This window comes from Jaculus jaculus, chromosome 1 (genome assembly GCF_020740685.1).
Source record: "Jaculus jaculus isolate mJacJac1 chromosome 1, mJacJac1.mat.Y.cur, whole genome shotgun sequence".
In the NCBI taxonomy this organism is placed as follows: domain Eukaryota; kingdom Metazoa; phylum Chordata; class Mammalia; order Rodentia; family Dipodidae; genus Jaculus; species Jaculus jaculus.
Genome location: NC_059102.1, coordinates 167090142 through 167107179, shown reverse-complemented (window position 1 = coordinate 167107179; position 17038 = coordinate 167090142). Strand labels below are relative to the sequence as shown.

General features: G+C 53.4%; 1 protein-coding gene across 6 annotated transcripts in view; it reads left to right on the top strand.

Annotated features, from left to right (window-relative positions):
• Dagla (diacylglycerol lipase alpha) overlaps positions 1-17038 on the top strand; it is a 69741-nt gene that overhangs the window by 21460 nt on the left and 31243 nt on the right. For 2 of the 6 annotated variants that reach the window (XM_045161076.1, XM_045161052.1), the window contains exon 1: positions 2931-3045. The exons of 3 other annotated variants lie outside the window; for them this stretch is intronic. The gene's annotated coding sequence lies outside the window, so the exon portion shown is untranslated. Of the gene's footprint in view, positions 1-1109; positions 1128-2930; positions 3046-17038 lie in introns of those variants that run through there. One more of the 6 variants, XM_045161062.1, reaches the window with a different exon arrangement.

The window sequence follows — 17038 nt, the reverse complement described above, 5'->3', positions numbered from 1 at the left end:
TTCTCCAGTGCTGGACCTGCCTCCTAAGGGTCTGACCTTCCAACACATTTCCCTGGCCTGATGGAGGTCATCTGCAATGGCTCCTTGAAGCTATGATCCAGGTCCTCTGGGTTGAAGGGAGTAAATTAGATAACCAGCATCTGAATAGATCTGGCGTCCAGGGATGAAGGAGCCCTCTGTCTCCTGTAGCTAGCAGCCTGAGGTGGTGCTTGCATTAGCCAAGCAAGGAGCCAGGCAAGGCGCCTCTTTCATCTGTGGCCAGCCTCATGGAGTAGCTGCTGTCCTGTTAGGAAGAGACTCCCGAGTACCATCTTTAAGTCTCCACTGTGCTTCGCATGGTGACCTTTTAGCAAACCCACTGCTGTGGCCTGAGGTCTCTGTATGGATCCTATCCATGTGAGCCATGAGAACAAGGAGGCGGTCACCAAGAGTCTTGCTGCACTCTCATGGGCCAAGAGCTCTGTAAATAAAGGATAGCTGGGAGGGCACATTGGCCTTCCCTGGTGGGCACAGCTGTAGGAAGTTGCCTGGTCACTCCCATGTTGGTCCCCGGGGATCAGGATAGCCTGGCCTGTGAAAACGACCTTTGGCTCCTGGTTGCCTGAGGTTGAGCTGAATGGACTTGGAACAAGGGGAGTAGTTCAGCAGTTAAGGTGCTTGCCTGCAAAGCCTAAGAACTCAGGTTTAATTCCCCAGTACTTACATAAAGCCAAATGTACAAGGCGGTACATGCATCTGGAGCTCGTATGCAGTGGGTAGAGGCCCTGGCATTCCCATTTTCTCTCTTTTTTCTACATGCCTCTTGTTTTCTTTCTCTCTCTCTCTCTCTCTCTCTCTCTCTGTCTCTCTTTCTCAAATAAATAAGTGAATAAATAAAAATTTTTAAGTAGTGTCTCCCTACTTCTGGGATAAGGATGAAGGAAGCTGGTCCAGGATACTGGCCTGGAGACACCTTGCCAACCTGAGGTGCATGAAGAGCCCCATCCTCAGGCTTTCTTCCTGCGCCTTCTTCTCCAGTAGCAAGAACGATGCCCACCATAGGCCATTCACACTGCTCCGGGCCAGATGCATGCCTCCTCGCTGTGAGCAGCCCAGTGGGCTGGTGCTCTTGCAGTCCACTTTTACAGGTAAGGAAATCCAGACCCTGCTGCACTTCTACCAAGATCTCTCAGAACATCAGGTGTGTGTCTAACCTGTGCTGCATGGGCCACACGTATCCCAGGATAGCTATGAGTGTGGCCAACACATGAGTAGATGACGATATCAAGTTGCTGTGTCAAAAAGTTGGATGCCCTGTGGATGTTTAGTCCTCTTCTGCAGGAATTTGGGCTCAGAGAGGCCACTACTTGCCCTCATGTGGCTAGACCCACTTCCAGCCACACTCTCCGACCATAAGCGTCATGTGTTTCTCACTCTGTCTTTGCAGTAAATAAAAGTGCTAATAAAATAAACACATTAATACATAATTAATCCCACCTTGATCCCTCTGGCCTTTTATCTGAGGCAGACTGAGTACTTTCAAGACATGATCTCATGTATCCTGCCAAGTCCCCAGAAGAGCTTCAAAGAGGCCTTGTGCAGACCATGGGGAAGGGATGGCACCATGGGCCAGAGAGACTTCAAATCAGCTTCGATCTAGGCTTAGTGTGGACACCTACCCTGCTGCCCTTCCTTGGCACTCAGCTTCTGGACATAGGTGTTGGGACAGTGACTCACCTGTTCTCATCCTCTTCTGCTCAGGATTGTACTGGGGTCATGGGAGAAGGAGAAGCTGGGGTGAGCCTCCTACATCTTATGGCCATGTGTGTATGTGTGTGTGAGTGTGTGTGTGTGTCTGTGTGTGTATGAGTGGCAGGGTGTGGTTGAGGCTTGTTGTAGTTCTTGCTTGTTGTTTATTGTGATTTCTTCCTTCCAGGGAGTGCTGGAGATCAGATGAGGGCTCCTGGGGCAGGCGGGGGGGCGGGGGGGGGGGGAGGCGGGATTAGAGGGAGGGAGGAAGGAAAGGAGGGAGGGAGGGGCAAGCATCCTAAGAGCAGGCCTGATTCCCAGGTCTCACTCTATTCCCCAGTGATTAAGCGTGCAGTGGCTATTCCCATCTCTATCCTGTAGAGAAGAGCCCAAGCTCACCCACGTAACACGGAGTCACTGAGGGATTAGGAATGAATGGGCTAGTTCTGATGTACTTCAAAAATAGGGTCCTGAGCCAGGCGTGGTGGCACATGCCTTTAATACCAGCACTCGGGAGGCAGAGGTAGAAGGATCATGGTGAGTCCAAGGTTACCCAGAGACTATATAGTGAATTCTAGGTCAGTCTGGACTAGAATGAAACCCTACCTTGAAAACCAAAAAAAAAAACAAGGGTCCTGAGCTGGAGAAATGGTTCAGTTAAGGCACTTGCCTGCAAAGCCTAAGAACCCAGGTTTAATTCCTCAGTACCTATATAAATTGAAATGCACAAGGTAGTACATGCATCTGGAGCTCGTTTGCAGTGGCATTCCCATTTTCTCTCTTTTCCTGTTTGCTTCTTGCTTTCTCTCTCAAATAAATAAGTGAATAGATAAAAATGTTTAAATAGAGTCCCTTATGAAGTTGGGGCACAGTGGTAATTCCTGCCCCATCTACCACTGGGCAACAGGAGACTCAGCTGTGTTTCTCAGAGGCAGCGTTCTGTAGCCAACGGCTAAAGATGGTGGAAACAGGAGTGTGAGGAGGAGAAGGGAGTCTTAGAAAATAAGGCCATTGGAACAACTGCTTAGCTTCTACACATTCACCCTGAGGGTCTCAGACAGATGTCCTCCTAGCTTACAGCCAGACCACAGCATCTTTGGCAAAACCAAGACTCAGTTCCAGGTCACGAACCCTGTCATGGTTCTTTCTGAGAAGCCTGCTCTCCCTCCCTTTCTCACTCTTTCTTTCCCTCCTTTACAGAGGTGAATACCATGCTTGTTCGGATGCTCAGGATGCCAGGGGCATTGAGCTAGGAGGTGGAGAAGAGCTAAATTTGTCACTGCTGGGGAACCCCCTAGGGAACAGGACCTGCTTGAGGTATCACTGCATGCACATCCCTCAACAACCCCTTCTAGCCACAGCTGCTTCTCCATAGGGTTTACTCCTGTCCTGCGCATAGCGTGCTTGTTGGGCACCAGTGTGGTCTCTTGCATGGTTGCTGCTGCAGGGGCAATCTAGTTTGGGCTTGGGATATCCAGCATCAGATGATGTGGAAAAAGTCCATAGCTGGCTGCGCTTAGCCAGATAGACACACATCATTTATCTCTGTCCCTTGGGCCTTGGCCAGAAATAGTTCCTTCTTTAGGCAGCAGGGACTTGGTGAGCTACTTCCATTTGCAGGCCATTTGCTGAGTACAGGGAAGAAAACAGGAGAGGCCTGTGCCCCTGGGGAACCATACCCTGGGGAGGGGGGAGTCCCACAGTAAAATAGAGAGTATTTGGTGGTATACAATGCTGAGAGGAAAATGAAATAAGACTTGGGTGATAGGGATCAGGGTTACCTGAGACAGGGTAGGTAGGCCCAAGGAGTGGGCCTTGAAGCTAGGAATTGAGTGACACCAAAGAGCAGGCTTTCAGAGATTTGGGGATCTGGGGCAAGAGCAGAAGCCAGGGCAAGTTTTGTTGGTAGGACAGAGCAAAGGGTGGTGTGTTTGGGAAAGATATGAGCAAGGCCAGTGTGAGAGGAGGTAAGGGCAGGCAGAGGCCAGATCCTGCAAGGCCAGCAGCCCAGCGTGAGAGGAAGAGGGCTCTCTACTGTGATGGGCATGGTGTAATGAATAGAGGAGGTGAGGTTAGGGAAGGGAGGGAGAGAAGGAGGAAGGATATTTGAAAGATGGATGAATCTTTGAATGGGTGGATGATTGCATGGATAGATGAATATTTGAGTGGGATGGTTGGATGGATGGATGTTTGAGTGGATGGGTGGATGATCAATGACCAGGTGGATGGATGGACAGATGGATGGACTGTTGACTGGAAGACAGAGAGACCTGCTCTCCGTTCCACCTCCTGTGAGGGGTTTACATTTGCGGAGTCTTCCCCATGGTTGTAACTATCAGGGATGGGTAGTAGAAGAGCAAAGAGTTGGCTGTTCATGGAGAATGCCTCAAATCTCAAGCACACTGTGGGAACAAACCCAGGGAACACTCCAAATGGTGCTGGTCATAGGGGTGTCCAGGCTGCCTGTGCACAGCTTCATCTGCCCCAGGACTGGGCAGAACTGGAATTCTAGGGGAAATGTATTGCTTTGGGGGTGGGACAGACAGTCCCAGGTCGCTGTTCTCAAGGTGTCTCTCCTGGATCTGGCTCCTCTGCTCCCCATTGTGCAGGCCAGAGAGCTGGAGTCACCCTTGACAGTACTCTCTTCCTCCCTGCTTGCCCTGTCACTGTCTTGACTGTTGAGTCTCTGGACTCGACATCTCTCCACCCTTACATCCACCTCACTCTGACATAGTCCCAAGCTCAGACCCAGGATCTGGCCCATAAGGCCTTGCCCAGCTGCTCTGCCACACTCCTACCTCAGCCTCCTCTCTGCTCCTGCTCTCCTCTATTCTTGGCTCTTCCCTCTCAGTCCCCACACGTAGGCTCCTGTTGAAGGATGTCGCCATGCTTGCCGCCTCCTGTGGTCTCTCTGCTCTGACTCAGCCCCAGGCCCACATTCTAAGGGCAGCTGCCCTCAGGTCTATGTCACCTCAATGTCTTCCAAGCTCATGAAGGAATTTTCTTTGTCATTTGTGAAGATTTGCTTGGACTCTTTAAATTTCTGGACTGCCAGGCTCCATGGACACTGGCCCCACACGAACCCATGTCAGCTTTGCTTTATGATCCTCCCACAGTTCCTGCCACGTGGTAAGCACTCTTAATTGTCCAGTGGGTAGAGGATGGCTGCATGCATGAATTTCACCTTGGCCAGATCACACCTATGTTCATACCACTCTGGACCCTACCCTAAACTGAGCTGTTTCCTGCTTTGTCTTCTCGCGGAGCCTGTCCCACCCTAAGCCAGGAAGGCTGGACAAAGCCCATCATTGTGAGGGTTGGTGTCCTCATGCTGCCAAGTCTGAAGTCCACCTTCTATCCTGTGTTCCTGGGTCATCCAGTCTGGGCTCCTGCAAGGCGAGGGATTTCCCCGCCCAGGCTGCCACGTGGAAGGAGGATGCTGCTGAGGTCAGGGCTGACAGCTGCTAGGCAGTCTCATAGCTCCTGTTAGAGGAGAGCATGTCCCAAAGAGGCTTGCAGGATACACTTGGAAACCAGGTCAAAGCAAGAACCCTGGAAGGACTGTGGAACTAAGAAGTGAGGATCCAATAACGTTGGAGGGTTTACCCATGGGTGAGGCTCCAGAGAGACCCTCTGCCTGGAGGCTGAGGTGGATGGCCCATAGGGTGGCAAGCCCAGTTGGCGAGTGACCTTGGGTGCTTTGTTTCTCAATCTGGCCAAGACCTAGTGTCCTCCTCACCCTGTCCATGGAGAGAGAAGCCCAGTTGGCGAGTGACCTTGGGTGCTTTGTTTCTCAGTCTGGCCAAGACCTAGTGTCCTCCTCACCCTGTCCATGGAGAGAGCAGATGTGCCAGTCATGGGAAACTTGGGGTTTAGGAGTCAAGCCTCTGTCCTTTGGGGTTGGGGGTTTTCCATTCCTGAGGCCCTGCTTTGGTGGGGAGCCAACACTGGCTACAGAGATCCTCTGGTCAGGCAGGCTCCATCTGAAAGAAGCAGGGAAGGGACCCAGGAGGCATCGCAGCTCAAGATTCTAGGTCACCTCCTGCAACATCCAGAGAATGGAGTGGTATTTATAGCTGCCAGTGGCCATCAAGGATGGAAAAGCCAGCGCAAGCTATGATGCAGGCAAACCTTCCTCACTGCCACCCCCACTCCAGAGCCTTCCTGGGGTGCCCAGGGAAGGACTGTTCCTGCTGAGGAAATAGCTCTTGTCACATTGCTGTCCTGAACCCTGGGAGAAATGAGGTGCCACTTTTGGCCTGGCAGGAGCCTTGGCCTCTGCTGGTCTCACCAGGACCTGGTCTGGCCTGGCAGCCTCAGGTGGGCATTCCATTAGCACCTGTGCCTGCCCTGCTGGTCTCCGCTGGCATGTGGCTGCTGGCTCCGTCCTGGGGGGTGTGCTGTCCAGAGGTCGTGTTGTGCTGCTGCCCTCCCTCTGGTCAGTACAGAGGCCTGCTTCTTGCCACCACAGGTGGTGGAGAACCCAGGGCACCCTCCTCAGGCTGACTGGGACAAGGCCTGCCAAACGCCTGTTACTGCCCTGCTGTGTCCTTGCTAAATGGTAGCAGTGCCACTCAGGCAGAGCGGCCCTTCTCTTGCTGCAGTGAGGGACAGCAGCCACAGAAGTGACGGTGTGGCAAGGCTGGGGCACCTGGCGTCTGAGGGCAATTCCTCTGGGAAGGAAAATGACACCAGACTCTAGAGTCAGAGGTCGAGCAGGCTGGGGCCCTTCTCTTGCCTAGCCTTTACCTACCCAGAATAAAATGGGCCATGGGTCCTCCCTTGAGGCCACATGGGACTGCCTCATCTCAGAGGTCCTGTCCCTCTCCTCAGCTCCCTTCACGTCCAGCCTCCTGGTTGCTCAGAGCCCCCAGCCCAGCTCCCAGGCCAGGAGAGAAGCAAGTCTAGGCCAGTGTCTCCTCCCGGAAGCTAGCCATGTAACAGAGAAGGTGAGGCTGACACACCAGAAACCACCACCAGGGCTGGGACTTGGGGGCAGTTGGGGACAGGCACCCAAGAAGGCCTCTGAGACCTTATCAGAAGGAGCACCTTGGGCCAAAATTGAATAAAGTCCCTTGCAAGGTGTGCTGAGCAGGAGCCTGTGGACAGGGAGCAGAGCCCAGGACCTGGCTCACGGGGATGAGCAGGATGTAGTGGGAGGTGTTGGAACCTGTGGCAGGGCCCAGAGGGTCGGGCCAGTTGGTGGACAGTTTTTTAGCTGATAGCTTGGAGTTTCAGCTTTGTTTAAAGGCCACTTACAGGGGCCAGTGAAGTAGTTCAGTTAGTAAATTACATGCCTTGCAAGCATGAGTATCTGAGTTCGAGTCTCAGAACTCACGTTAAAAGCAAGCTGGACAGGGCTGGAGAGGTGGCTTAGCAGTTAAGCGCTTGCCTGTGAGACTTAAGGACCCCAGATCGAGGCTCAATTCCCCAGGTCACACATAAGCCAGTTGCACAAGGGGTGCATGCCTCTGGAGTTTGCAGTGGCTGGAGGCCCTGGCATGCCCATTCTCTATCTATCTACCTCTTTGTCTGTCTGTCGCTCTCAAATAAATAAAATTTTTTTTAAAAAGCTGGAAATGGTGGAATGCACTTGTAATCCTAGTGCTGGGGAGGAGACAGGTGAATCCCTGGGGATGGCTAGCCAGTTAGTCTAGCCTAGTTGGTGATCTCCAAGTCAGTGAGACACCTTGTCTCAAAAAATGTGAATTTGGGAGGGGGGAGGTGAAAGCTGAAGAGATGGTTCAGTGGTTAAGAGCGCTCCCTGTAGACTGGGCATGGCGGTGCATGCCTTTAATCCCAGAACTCAGGAAGCAGAGGTAGGAGGATCACAGTGAGTTTGAGGCCACCCTGAGACTACATAGTACATTCCAGGTCAGCCTGGGCTAGAGTGAAACCTTACCTTGAAAAACCATAAAAAGGGGTGGGGGCTCCCTTATAAGCATGAGGGCTTGAGGGGACCTGAGAATGCTGAGTTTGATTCCCCAGAACCCATGTAGACAGCTGGACATGTCTGTAACCCAGTCCTGTGGGGAGCAAGAGCAGAGAATCGCTGGTGCTCATGAAAAACGGCAAGCTCTGAATCGGTGAAGAGACACCATGTCAAGAGAACGAGCAGATGAGCAGTGAAGGATGCCTGATGCTCCTCTGGCCTCCACATGGACTGCATCTGCGTGCGCACGCACACGTGCATATACCACATCACACACACACCACTTCACACCTACACTCACCACATCACACAAACACAAATGGTGAACGGCATTCCTGAGGATGACACTCAGATTGTCTGTGGCCTCCACATGCACATGTGCACGCACATGTGCATAACATATTTACTTATACACACACAAGCAAATAACAGTAAAGGCATATAGGAACCATGACATGCTTTTGAGAAGGGGAGTGATTGCATTAAAACCATGTGTCCATATAGCTCATGCTACTAAGCAAGTTCTGCTCTCAACATTCTACAACTCTGACATTGCTTCATCCTCCAGCAACCCAGGAGGGAGGCACTGTCACCGCCAGCCATTTGCAGATGAGGAAATGGTAGTTGACTCATCCTAGGAAGTAGCTGGCTCGGTGTTGCACTTTGAAGCCGTGGCCCAGTGAACGGCTGAGAAAATAAAAGCCCTAGGACCAATGCCAAGTCCAGCCCTGCCTGCCACCCAGCAGCGGGGCCTCCCAGGCCCCACCCCACCTTGGAGGACTGTAACCTGTGATGGATCTAGCTTTTTTCTGCGGCGAGGGGTGGAAGGGGAAGGGACTGGGGATGAACGAGGCTGTGACTCAAAATTAGTGCTTTTCTCCTGTGGACCTTCTGCCCTTCTAACTCAGGCAAGGAGCAGGAGGGCGACACTGTGATGGTCCCATGAGCCCGGACACCTGTGCAGAGCCCTAAGGCTCTGTCTAAAAAAACTCAAGGCTAGAATGAACCTAAGGTCTCCTCTTGCCCATGGCTTTCAGGTGTTTTTGAGCTCTGGGGTGGTTCAGAGCTAACTGCTACTCTGAATGAAATGACCCACTCAGCCCCAGAGACCCCTACCATGATCACCTCCACTCATCAGGGTCCCTTCAGTGGACACTGAAGGAAGGAAACCCAAAGAGGGGTGGTCCTAGGCCACTGCCCCTGGGCCATTGGTGACAGTAGATGCCATCTGTACTTCCATGTGCCACAGTGGCAGGAGATGCTGGCCCTTCCTGGTGCACCACAACTCTGTGGACAAACTCCCAGGGGAAAGAGATCAGGTTGCACAGTTACTTGATCTCTGCTGGCTTTGGAGATGCCTGGGGAGTGGCTGAAATGATATCCAAGAGCCTGAGCCCCTGGCCTGTGCTCTAGATGACCATGCTACCCGGGAGGTGGCTCTCCAGTGCCCCAAGGCCCACACAGTCCCTTCGCTGGAGGCTTTTTCCTGACCTTTGAATAGCATGCACCCAAGCAGGCCAGACCACCACCTAAGGAGGTGCAGCTGGATGTGGCTCAGGGTATGCTGGGCCCAGGGGGTGGGGGTCCCCAGAGGGGAGGAGACATGCTAGGTGTGCCCATTTAGCACCTCACTGACAGTCTCATTAGGGAACCCCTAATGAGGTGGAAGGTGCTAATTCCTCTCCAAGGTGTCACCAGCACCAGGGGCTGTCTGTCTCCTCTGGAGGAAGCTCAGAGCAGCCTAGCATGGGATGCTGCTGGGAGCTGGTGCACTGCCCAGCAGGGGGGGCATCTGGGGAGCCAGGAGCTGCCAGTGCATGCTTCCAGCAAAGGGAGGCTGGGTGCTGGAAGAATACTGGACCCGGCAGGGAGCCTGAGGAGGGCCTTTGCTCCTGATAGCATCCTTAGTTTGGGCAAGAAAGGGGCTGCAGCCGGGTGTGATGGTGCATACCTTTAATTCCAGCACTTGGGAGGCAGAGGTAGGCGGATCACTGTGAGTTGGAGACCACCCTGAGACTACACAGTGAATTTCAGGTCAGCCTGGGCTAGAGTGAGACCCTATCTCAAAAAAAATTTAAAAAAAAAAAGGGTCTGTGGTGTGACACCTTGAAACTCAGAAATACAGAGGTGCCTGTCTTCCTTATAGGAATATGAGCTCTGGCGTGTTCTACAGCCTTGTGGCCTTAGGCGGAGACCACCCTGTGGTCCAAGCTGGCCGTGGACAGGGAGTTGTAGCTCACTGGCTTGTGAACCCAAGGAGGCAGCATTGTGGTTGTGTTCCTGTTACCACCGGTCCTGCACAGGAAGGTTGAAAGGCCAGGGTGGGGAGCAACTGTGGGTCCACCTGGCCACCAGGAGGAGAGTGGGAACTTTCTGCTGAGGCGGGTTGAGAAGAGGTCATGCCCCTGCCAGACTGAAGGGGCACAGGCTGGGTGCAGAGGCGAAGGTTCTGCACGTCTGGGGAAGCTGGTGGATAAATAAGAATGGGAGCAGGGATGGCTTTGTTGGGCCACCTGCCCTCTGTGTGCGTGGTCTCATCAGTTTCTCATGGCCCCTGAGAAGAAAGTGCTTTCATTATACCATTTTGCACACAAGGAAATGGGCTCAGAGAAGTGATGATCATAGACAAATACAAGTGACAGAACCAAGACCCTACTGCCAAAAGGAACCACTGCTTGTTGTAGCCACCACCCTTCAGGTCTTCGCAGTTGAGAGGGAGTGGGCGGGAGGACCAGCAGGAGCTTGAGGGATGGACACGTGTGCCTGCTGCCTCTGCAGTGTCCTCTGGGAGGGCAGGAGGAAGTGGCCCAGCAGCTTTCACAGGAGGAATGCTGCCTAAGACTGGCACAGCCAGCCTGTTTGGACCCCTCCAGGCCACCTCAGGGCACTGGAATGAGCATGGGATGGACCTGTGCCTAGTTATAGCAAAATAAATGATCTCCAAGGAAGAATTCAGAAACAGCCCAGACTGGTCAGTGCTTAGAGGGCCTTCCACTCTTGGGAAACCCTTCTGCTCAGGACAGCGTGAGCCTGGTGAGACCCAGGAGAGAATGGTGGGGTGCCACCACATTCCTAAGGCCCTCCATTCTCCCTCCAGTGCTACCCGTCCCCCACCCCCAATCAACAGCAGGAAGCAAAAGGCCCCAATTGATTGCTGGGGACTTGGCTGGTGTCAGTGGCAGGACTGGTGGCAGATGGCAAATTCGGCTCATTGTAGAGGAGGGGAAAATAATTAGCGTGAGAATGAGAAGTAGAGCCTGGGGAGGGCTCGTGGGGGGCACAGCGGGGGGCACAGGCTCTGGTACTCACTGAGCTGAGTGGCCTTGGGCAAGTCACTTCACCTCTCTGGGTCTCAGTTATCTTATCCACATAATGGGGAAAAGAATACGGGGGCGTTAAAAATATTAAAAGAGAAAATCTTTGTGATAGCTTGCTGCTATATCTAGCATGTAGTAAATATCATATAGGTAAAAAATACATATAAGGCTGAAGAATTGTTGGAACTATGTCGAATTCTGTTCACCAACTTCCTGGCACATCATACATGGCCTCTAGATGGCTCTTTTGTAGGGATGGCTCTCTGACCCCAAGACCACTGATGTTTCAGAGAGCCCAGCAGCAGGCCTGGCTTCAAAACCTGACTCCACCCTTTCTGTGTACTTAATACTCAGTTTTCTCCATCTGTGAGGTGCTAACAGCCAGATCCACCTGCAGGATTATAGTGAGGCAGTACAGCCCTGTCCCTGAAGGCCACTGGGTGGTGGAGGGGTAGATACAAAGGACAGGGCTCCTACTCCTGGCCCAGTTGCCCTAGACACATCACCTTTGCCCTGGGGGCGGGGCTTGTGAAGACCCCCTCCCGCTGAAACTCTGCCTGGGCCCTGGGCTGACTCGGCTCTGTCTTCTGCAGCACAGCTGACGCATGAAAGCAACAGCTTCTAGGCCCCTAACTCGGGCTGTACGCACCCGGGCACAGGCTGGTGGCACACACGGCCCTCAGCCCACACGCTGTCTCTCTGTCTTCTCTGCTGTCTTCTCCCACCTCATGATTCCAAAGGCCAGCCCCTCTACTACCCTCCCCAGGTGGGTTGCAGAAGCTGTAGGCTGTGGTGTGAGTGTTTGACTGAGGACTTGACAGGCAGATGGACAGCCTGAAGTTCCACATGTGCCAGATGTTATCTCCCTGACCTGCACAGTGTAGTGATGGCCCCACAGCCTGGCAAATCTGGATTCAGTGTCGCAGAGGTTCTCTTTCACTTTGTTATCTCTGGGTCACACGTCCTGCTCTGCAGAGCTCTGTGGGGCTCAGTTTTCCTCCTCTGTAGAATGGGGCTGACACTCGTGGCAGTGTGATTGCAACCCTGGAGCCAGATGAAGAGGCAGCAATTTCTTTGTGGTCCCAGAGGCACCATTGCCCATATAGTAAGGGGAGGTGGAGGCCAGTTCTTGAGTTCAGAAATAGGCAACTGGAATCCACGTGTGGTGGCTAACACAGAATAGTCCCAGGATCGAGAGGCTGAGGTCAGGATTACTGTTAGTTCAAAGCCAGCCTGTGCTGCAGAGTAAGTTCTGGGTCTGCCTGGCCTAGAGTGAGTCCTTGTCTCTAAAGAAAGGAAAGGAGAGGAGAAAGGAAAGGGTGGGGGAGAAAAGAAGAGAGAGCAAGGCAGAGACCCTGTGCTTCATGCCACATACAGAGGATCAGGTCTGGGCTCTGGAACTAAGCTGCATGACCTTGGACAAGTCACGTTACCTCAGATATGAAATACTTCATAGGGCTGTGCGATTAGAGGGGGTTAAATGCATCTGTGTTTGTGAAGAGTGTAGGTGTGCAGGGAAAGATACTACAGACTAGTCATACATGTTAGAAGAAGCAAACTTAGTGAGATCTCATTCCTGTACCACTCTGGACCATCCCCTGCAGCCCCCAAACCCATTCTAGGGGCTGGGCTTGATCTTCTGCCTGCTCTTTTTAAATAAATAAATAAAAATTAAGAGAGGGAGGGGGGAAAAGTGAGGGAGGGAGACAATTGGCATGCCAAGGCCTCCAGCCACTGCACTCAAACTTCAGACACATGTGCCATCTTTATGACTTGTGGGCTTGCATCACCTTGTGCATCTGGCTTACATGGGATCTGGAGAGTTGAACATAGGTCCTTAGGCTTCACAGGCAAGCGCCTTAACTGCTAAGCCATCTGTCCAGCCCCTGCCTGGGCTTTCTTAAGCCCCCTAAGCTAGCACATGGTAGCAGTGGAAGCCTGTGTTCACAGCTTGCTGCCTGTCAAGAAAGAAGGAGGCCTGCAGATGAACCTGCCCTGTGGGAGGTGGTGGAGCCACGGACACAATGCCTCTGCTCTGTGGTCACCACTTGCCCTGCAGGTTGCTGGGGACCTAGCCGCATTGTGATTAGTTCCCTCAAGACCAGATGCCCCCTCAAGAGTAGACAAGCCCCAGCAGCATAAGATGGACCAAGAGTGCAGCAGGCATGTGTCTCATCCCTGTGCCATGGACATGGGGATCTAGGGACTGCGCAGGCCACTAAGGATCTGCAGGAGCCTCGTGGCCTGGCCAGTCACCCCTCTGATTTTGGCCACCAGGAGATTTCTTCCAGTGATCGTTTCATAGGCAGCAGCCAGGAGGGCTTTTGAGACTCATCCTCAGCTTCTGTTTGAACTTAACAAGAGGGGCCAAGGTCTCTGTCTACCCAAGGGGCACTGCTTCCAGGGTAGGACTGGACTTGGTCCCCATCATCAGCCTCAGTTGGCAGGGGTGAGATGGAGATGCTAAGAAGAGGCTCTGGATGGGTGTTCCCTTCTTAGCCAGACTGGCCTTAGAGTGATGGAGAGGGGACTCTGCCACCCACCAACCCACTGACGACTCTTAGGAATAGCACATAGCTGATACCTTCTTCCAGACCCTTCTCCTAGCAGGGAACCTTGGTGGATGTAGCCAGCTTCCTCCAGGAAGGTGAGGCTGCATCAAGAGCAAGGTGGAGCAGTCTGGGCCCTCCGTCCCTATAGGACACCCTGGCACTGCATGAGGAAGGCGGCAGGGTGGGCTGGCTTGGGGACTTCAGGCTGTTTGCATAGCACCTGAGATGGACATTGTAGAAGGGCCACAAGCCTTGATGGGGTCACTGAACTGCTCCGAAGCCCTTCTAAGCCTGATAGGCCTGTGTTCGGTGTGGACCCTGGATGGTGGCAGCATGACTTGTGTCTCCTGCGTGCTCAGCCTCCTGCTTCTGGAAGGTGTCAGGGCAGCCTCTGAGCCTCAGATAGCAGCAGTGCTGGAAGAGACAGCATTGGATTTGCTGAGCACTCTGACGCAAAAATACGGTTTCATATGTGGGTTTCATTTAATGATCTGAGATGGATACTCTTTCTCCCCATTTTAGAAATGAGGAAACTAAGGCCACAGAGAAGTAACATGTGTAAAGGTCACAAGAAGCCAGACTCAGATGCAGTCTGTTTTTAGTGTGTTCTTAATTAGCTACCCCTCCCCCCCCCAGCCAGTTTAGAGAGATGACCTTGCATCACCCTCCAAAGACTGAGGGCAGTTAGCCCAGGACTTGGGACACAGGAAGGTGTCAGATGAATGCCTGTGGTTGAATGTAGCTGTCATCCTTCCTTCGGATTGCTCCTCCTCCTGAGGTGGCCAGTGCCCTGGGCTGGAGATGGCTCTGGAAAGACTTCCCAGACACATCCTGCTGCCCCTCATTGGGCACTTCGGTGCCACAGACATACTGCAGGCATGCAGGGTGGCCTCTAGTGTCTAACAGTGCTGGCCAGTGTGCCCTCCTCCTCCCTGAGGTCGCTTTACCTGGCCAGCCAGAAGCTCTGCTATCAACTTTCATCCAGGACTGCCCCAGGGCTAGGTCCTAGGACCTGAGGGTGGGAGTGAGGCCCAGCCGAGGGGCTTTCACAACAGAAGCCCTGGCTGTATGTCTGGTATGGGACATCCCATTAGCTTTCTCTCTGGTTACTGCCATCCTTGTGCCAGCAGCTGCCCTACCCAGCCATTGATCACATCACGAGAGGTCTCCGGGAGCCCCTATGTGCTCTGTTGCTATGGTGGCCGCCATGCAGGGACCTGGTCTGCACTCTGCATTGTACAAAGCCCTTTAGGGATGTCATTCCCATCACTTCTCAAGGCAGCCTCCTGAGGGTGACATCCCAGTTTTATAGCCCTAACACAATTCAGACAGCTGGGTGAGGGTTCCCCTGAGCTGTCAGGAGGCAAGGAAGGCAAGCCGGGTGGGAGTGAGCTAAGGAGGAAGAAGCCACTGTCACCCTCCTGATCTAGGCTGGGGAAACTGTTGCTGAGCAAGCTGGCCACATGGGCCCTGGGGATGCAGAGGTGGTTTGGGGTGAGGTGACTAGGCCCTGGGGGCGGGGGTGAAGACCCTGGCCACCCTCCAGAACTTTGGTTGAGCCCAAGCAGTGGGGGTCAGTGAGCATTTAGCAACTTGACTGTAAAGCAGCGAATCCAGGGTCATGTAGAGGTAGAGAACAATCTGTTCCACAAAGCTTTTAAAGGGGAGGTAGCGTTTGGCTGGCCTAGTAAGAAAAGGAGACAGTTGTCTGGTGTAACCAAAGCATGGGCCCTTCCAGTGAGGCCTTCGTAGAGAGCAAGCTTGGGAGGACCTTGTTGGGAAAGGAGGGTGGAATTAGATGGTTCCTGCCACCACAAGACAAGCCATGTGTATCCTGATCCTTGGCTTGGGGAGTATCGTCCTGCTAAAAAAGGACCTGGATTCAGAGAAGGGAGGGCATGTGCCCAAGGTTGCACAGCTTTGCAGTGCCAAAGGCCCTTGTCCACTCACTTAAGGGGCTTGGACTTCCTCCTGCAAGTCACAGAAAGCTAAGGAAAGTTTTTTGTTGTTCTTTTTTTTTTTTTTTTTTGAGGGAGGGTCTCACTCTGTAGTCCCAGGCTGGTCTCAAACTCACAGTGATCATCTCACCTCCGCCTTCCTCCTGAGTGCCGGGATTAAAGGCATGCACCATCATACCCGGCGGCATGTGTAATTTTTTTAAAAGACGTTTTCATGTTTAGAAAAAGAAATTCCCGGAATGATCAATATGTAACTGAGGGACCTGGATCATCAGCCGGGAAATTGGGCCATGTGGGTAGGGGAAAGAAAGAGGTCTCTCAGGGCCACCCATGTGAAGGGCACTCCTGGTGCCCCATTCACGCCTACCTGGGTGTGGGCCAGCTTAATTAATGGAGCGCCCCTAGGAGTCCTCCATGCTCCCCTCTATAGTGTGTGTGGCCTGCCCTGAAAGTCCTAAGCGCCTGAGATTAAAGAGGAGTCAGAGTCTCAACCCCACCATAGTTTGGTGTGTGAGGGGCAACTGTGTGCGTGGAGGGGGAGGGCAAAGGAGGTGCTCTGTGGCTGCTCCAGGCCAGGAAGTGGCCTCTGCCCTCCCCCTCCTGAGACATTTCCTCCTGATGAAATCACAGCCCTAGGCAAGGGAACAGGCCCCCATTGTGATGGGCTGGGGTCTCCAGAGAAAGGGTGCCTTTCAGACCCATAAAAATAGAAGCCCTGGAATTTTTTATGAATCTGCATTGGGAGTGCCCCTGCCACTCCACCCCACCCCATGACCTATTGGTGACCAGTTGGAGAATCCACTGCCTGGCGGTGGGGTGGGGTGGGAAGGAGGATGGAATCTAGTTTACAAGGGCTTGGGCATTTGTGCAGCTCAGTGATGGCTCTGGAGACTTTCTCCCATAGACCCTCGCCAGAACTTTAGGGGGCGGCATTTCACAGATGAGGAAACTGAAGCCCAAGGAGGATGCTGCTCAGCTGTGGGCGGCAGGCCCTGGGTGTGAAAGTCCTGGGCTTGGACTCCAGTTGCTGGGCCATGGAATGTGCACTAATGGCTGCCGAGGCCCGAGCTGGAGGGGGCTACCCCTATCCTGTGCCAGCAACAGGGCACCTTTGGGGTCAGGCCCCAGGAACCCAGACACATGATTTGGCAGGTATTTGTGCTGATCATAGCCGTTAGGGATAGGTTGGTCAGCCCCTGAGCAGAGGGAGAGCCACTGGTCATATCACTCTAGTGTCTTCATAGTCCTTCGGTCACCACTGCGAGATCGGGGGCCAGGCTTAGCTCACTTTCCCAGCCTGCAAACTGGAGAGGGAGCTCAGCGCTGGGGTGCTGAGTGTGAACTCCGAGGTGCTGGGTGTTGGGTGCTTGTGAGTTAGAGTGCTGGCCTTTCTAGACTGCTCAAGGAAGGGTGAGGGAGAGGAACCATCCGGCTCCCGTGATTGGGAAGGGCCACACTGTTAGCGGGCGTTCCCGGAGGCTGGCAGAAGCAGCACCTTCTCTGACCGGCCCCTGCAGGCAGGAACCGTGTTCCAGCTCCCCTGACCGCAGT